This window comes from Carassius gibelio, chromosome A3 (genome assembly GCF_023724105.1).
Source record: "Carassius gibelio isolate Cgi1373 ecotype wild population from Czech Republic chromosome A3, carGib1.2-hapl.c, whole genome shotgun sequence".
NCBI lineage: Eukaryota > Metazoa > Chordata > Actinopteri > Cypriniformes > Cyprinidae > Carassius > Carassius gibelio.
Window position 1 is genome coordinate 1800385 of NC_068373.1, and position 4975 is coordinate 1805359.

Consider the following 4975-nt stretch of genomic DNA (forward strand, 5'->3'; position numbering starts at 1 on the left):
TAGTTAGGGACAGCGGTTGGTGATTGGAGGATACGCTGGACAAGGCAGTACTTAAGGCCAAGTTATTTCACAGTCTGGGAGCTCTTTCTGGTGTGTGTGAAGCACTGTGTCGTGCCCGTCTTGGTGCGCTGCTGGTGGCTGTCTAACTCTCTCTCTCTCCCTCAGGCTGGAATTGTATGATTGTGAAGACATCGCGAACCTTAAAGGTTGAGAAGTGAACGGATTATACGGCGAATTGAGACGACGTGAAAAAGGGGATTGGAAGCGGCATTGATGTGAGTACTAAGAGCAAGCCGAAAGTGCCCTGTATATTGACCTGGCGTTGTGTAGATCTCCCCAGGAGGAGGAGGGCGGCCCTACCCCTAATATAGCGTGGTGGGAGAGCCGAAGGAATACTTATTGAAGTAGTCACAACGACGACATCACTAGCTAGGCCGCATATTCCATCGCCAGATCCGAACCAAGCGGAGTGAAGGAAGACGGGTGTCCTTTTCGTACACTGAGTGTGGTGGGTGAGTCTTCGTGCTGTGAAAACCTATAATTTTGACGTGGTGCTGTATATTGCTGTGGGTTGCTGTGTATTGCCGTGTGTCCTGTCAGATAAACCCCCGCCTTCACGCACTCCGTCGCGGGAGGACAAGGAGACTGCTGGTTCTAGCCTAGTTCAGTACAGTATATGTTGTGAGCGTGCTTCAGATCTCCGGAGATAGCACGGTACGTTGTGTCCAGCCCAGAGGTGGGAGCTATTCAAAGCAAACTAACTGTGCTTTGTGTCCAATCTGATACCTGTGGAGAGAAAAGGAAAGAGAGAGTGAGTAACACAAGGAGAAACAGAGGAAACCTGTACTTACAGTACGCTGTGTTCAGCCCAGAGGTGAGAGTCATTCAAAGCAAACTAACTGTGCTATTGTGCCCAAGTTGATACCTGTGGAGAGAAAAGGAGAGAGAGTGAATAACACGAGGAGGAATAGAGCGAACCCTGTACTTACAGTACGTTGTGTCCAGCCCAGAGGTGAAAGCCATCCAAAGCAGAGTAACTGTGTTTTGTGTCCAAGTTGATACCTGTAGAGAGGAGGAGAGAGAGTGGATAACGCGAGGAGAAATAGAGCGAAGCCTGTACTTACAGTACGCTGTGTTCAGCCCAGAGGTGAGAGTCATTCAAAGCAAACTAACTGTGTTATTGTGCCCAAGTTGATACCTGTGGAGAGAAAAGGAGAGAGAGTGAATAACACGAGGAGGAATAGAGCGAACCCTGTACTTACAGTACGTTGTGTCCAGCCCAGAGGTGAAAGCCATCCAAAGCAGAGTAACTGTGTTTTGTGTCCAAGTTGATACCTGTAGAGAGGAGGAGAGAGAGTGGATAACGCGAGGAGAAATAGAGCGAAACCTGTACTTACAGTACGCTGTGTTCAGCCCAGAGGTGAGAGTCATTCAAAGCAAACTAACTGTGCTATTGTGCCCAAGTTGATACCTGTGGAGAGAAAAGGAGAGAGAGTGGGTAACACGAGGAGAGACCGAGGAAACCTGTACTTACGCCGCTGCCTGTGGAGAAAGAGAAAGCGAGTGAGCACCCAAGGAACGAACTGTGTGAACCAGTACTTACTGTGAGCTGCAAACAGCGAAGAGGTGAGAGCAAAAACCAAGCCGAATTAACTGTGCCTTTGCGTCCCAGCCGTTGCCTGTGGAGGAAGAGAAAGAGAGTGAGCACCCCGAGAACGAACTGTGTGAACCAGTACTTACCGTGAGTTGTATTCAGCGAAGAGGAGGAAGAAGGAGGGCGCTACGGATACCTAAGACTCTGGCCGGGCCCCGAGTCCCACGCCCCGGATCCCCGTGGCCCCCTTGCTCCCTGACCTCTTCCCGGCCATAGCCCATCTGGAGGGCCGAGTCAGAGTTTAGTTTTAATTGCCCTTTCCCTATTCCCCAAGCTATTTTTAAATATTTAAATAAAGATTGTTTTATCACTTACTTGTTCTCGTGTTGTTTGGCCATTGGGTTGGCTTTGGGGACCTCCTCGAGGTGGAAGTTGAGAAGGGGTGTGGCTTAGTCAAAGCATAGCCGCCCCTGGGTGTGACAAGTGCGACTGCTGTGACCGTTGATGTATGACGCTGCTGACGTGTTTTCCAGTGTGCCCAATAACAAAAAAAAAAAACATGTCAGCAGCGTCAGATGAATGGAGGTCTCACGGGTTTGGAACGACATGAGGGTGATTCATTAATGAACATTTTTATATTTGGATGAACTAACCCTTTATGTATTTTAGAGAAGTACTTTTCCTGAAAACTGGATACAAAGTGCACCTTTAAACTGCTATACAAGCCTTTTGAAATGTATATTGTTACATCATAGTACTTCTTTAGCAATAGCATTTGGGCATCAGATATCCTGTAAATAAAAAATGCCACCAACCCCTCTATTTATTTTCAGTTTGAGCACAGGTTACAATAAAGTCAGTATTGCATTCCTTAGATGCAAGTATAAGTCTATTGCTTGATAGGAGTCCTTTGGAAGCTCAACGTTTGCTTCAGTCATAACAGAATTACAAATGTCATAGACATCACTGTCACAAGGTACAGATGAACGAAATGTGCATTCTGTCTTGCACAGCTGTAGGTCTCCTGGGTCCACTGGTGACATGTAGTTCTCTGTTCTGTAGAGCTCTGGGAATAAGTACATGACATTGGGTCTACCGCTTGGCACTCTTTCGTTTTTCTATGGTCTTATTACATGCGCATCCCACACACGTGCAGTTTCATCCAATTCATCCTGCAATTAAGTAAATAATTATAGACAGAAAGGTTTGCATTAAAGTTATTCAACCTGCAATTGGGAGTGTAATTTTTTTTAGTCTCTAGATCATCAATATCCATAAACACGTTTCATTTAGGTCTTCATTAAAGTTACTTTTTAATAGAAATGTAATATTTCATAAAGAAATTGTGTTGAGAATATTGTGATGAGTAAAAAAATAAAAATAACAGCATATATTTATAATTATAATTATAAGTCCATGACTTAGACTTAGAATTTAAGGGATATATCATCTAAAACGTTGTTCCAAACCTGAATGAGTTCCTTTCTTCTGTTGAACACAAAATAAAATATTGTGAAGAATGCTGTTTACCAATTAGTTTTTCTTACTGTGAAAGTCGGTGTCCACCATCAGCTGTTTGGTTGTCAGTATGAAGGTAAGGAGCTCATCCAGGTTTGGAACAACATAAGGGCGAGGTCCGTGCATCTTTTGGTCATTTGATTTTCTATTTAAAAATAAATAAATATAAATGAAACGCCCCTTTCATCCCTTCTGTACTGCACCGACAAGCGGCAACCGCAGCTCAGCAGTTCATTTTCACCAGGAGTGAAGCGGCAGACAGCAGAGTTTATGAATCCTGTTTTTAAAATAATTATATTTATTTATTTATTTATTTAGACCAAACAGAAATTACTTTATTCAATGCCATTTGAATTTTACTGTAGGCCTATATGATCTATAATGACATTAAATATGCAGATTTTTAGCCTACTAATTTTATTATATGCCTATTTAAGAAAAACCTCACAGCCTAACATGTTTTCATTTTCTATTACAAACAACAGCAACTGAAGCTTTATCTTGTAGAGTGTAGTCTGCTGCACTTCTCTGATCGGCGGATCCTGATCCACAACTTCCATCCCGATAACTAGAGGAAAGAGCTTCAGCTCCGTCAGTTTGGGTCGTAAGACACCCTAAATAACACGAAAACCTTACAAAACTCAACAGGATGTGCTTTCTCGGTCTACATTAACTTAAATGAACCAGGCACATGCATCAGATAAACCATGTCTAGCTGGACATGCCTACTTTTAAAATAAACCATTTAAATAGAAAAATAATAATAATTTTATATTTAGGCCTATGTAATTCAAATGAAACCAACGAGAGGTGCAGTGTTTCCCGACTGAACTCATTATCTGTAACGATGTCACACCATCACTATATTCATATGGTCATCTACAGAATTTGTGAATTCAGTTCATAATTCTAAGTAGCCTATAGCCTATAATTAAAACATTTAAAGTAGACTAATTATGGGCAAAACTTAACTTATTTTAATATAAATTGTATTATAAATGTGGGGTTGGGTTTTTCCCATTTTATTTTTTTATGAATGGCCTAGAATAAAATAAGTAGGCAAAACATGAGTAGTAGGCCTATATTTTATTCCATGTCGTTGTAGATCACAGGCTAAAGTAAAATTCAAATGGCGTTTTATGAATAAAGTTGTCAAGTCTGATTTGTCAATAGCAGCAAATGGAAAAATATATAATATTTTTTATTTTATTATTAATTTAATTAATTAATTATTATTATAATTATTATTTTATCTTGCAAGCACCACTAGCAAAGATTCCGGAGGATTCATAAACTGTCTGCCGCTTCACTCCTGGTGAAAATGAACTGAGCTGCGGTTGCCGCTTGTAGGTGCAGTACAGAAGGGATGAAAGGGGCGTTTCAGCGCCGCCCACACATTCAAACAAATATTAAAGCATAATCTCATTTTTTTTACCCACAAACAAAAATACGAAAAATCCAGCTACATTTTCTTTTTCAGTTTCTTAAACAAAACGAAAAAAAGAAAAATCAAACCGTTTCTCATTTATCTTTATTTATTTTTAAATAGAAAATCAAATGACCAAAAGATACACTGACCAGGCGAGTAAATAATTTTCAGTTTTGGAATTGAAGGGATAGTTCATCCAAGTCAGTCACACTCATGGACTTGGGGGGTTAGTTTGACCACACACAGTAAATGATCACCTATATAAAACAATATACACTTTTGATGATGCAGATTATGACATTTTCACAAATAGGCATTAGTCTTTATTTTTTATTAATGTGCATTTTTATTACACAATTATTTACTTATAAGGTTTGTTTTTACTTCAATAAAATATGAATTGTTACATTAATTCAGTAAAAACTATAAAATAA

At 40.4% G+C, this 4975-nt stretch overlaps 1 long non-coding RNA gene across 2 annotated transcripts; it reads left to right on the top strand.

Moving 5' to 3' along the window:
- Window positions 1-2: 2 nt before the first annotated feature.
- Window positions 3-1968, top strand: LOC127944175 (uncharacterized). 2 transcript variants are annotated; one of them, XR_008150291.1, is made up of 3 exons: window positions 3-90; window positions 166-811; window positions 1192-1968. It is a non-coding gene; the product is annotated as an uncharacterized LOC127944175 (long non-coding RNA). The 2 variants fall into 2 exon arrangements; XR_008150290.1 differs by having other exon boundaries at window positions 9-811.
- The last annotated feature ends 3007 nt before the right edge of the window (window positions 1969-4975 follow it).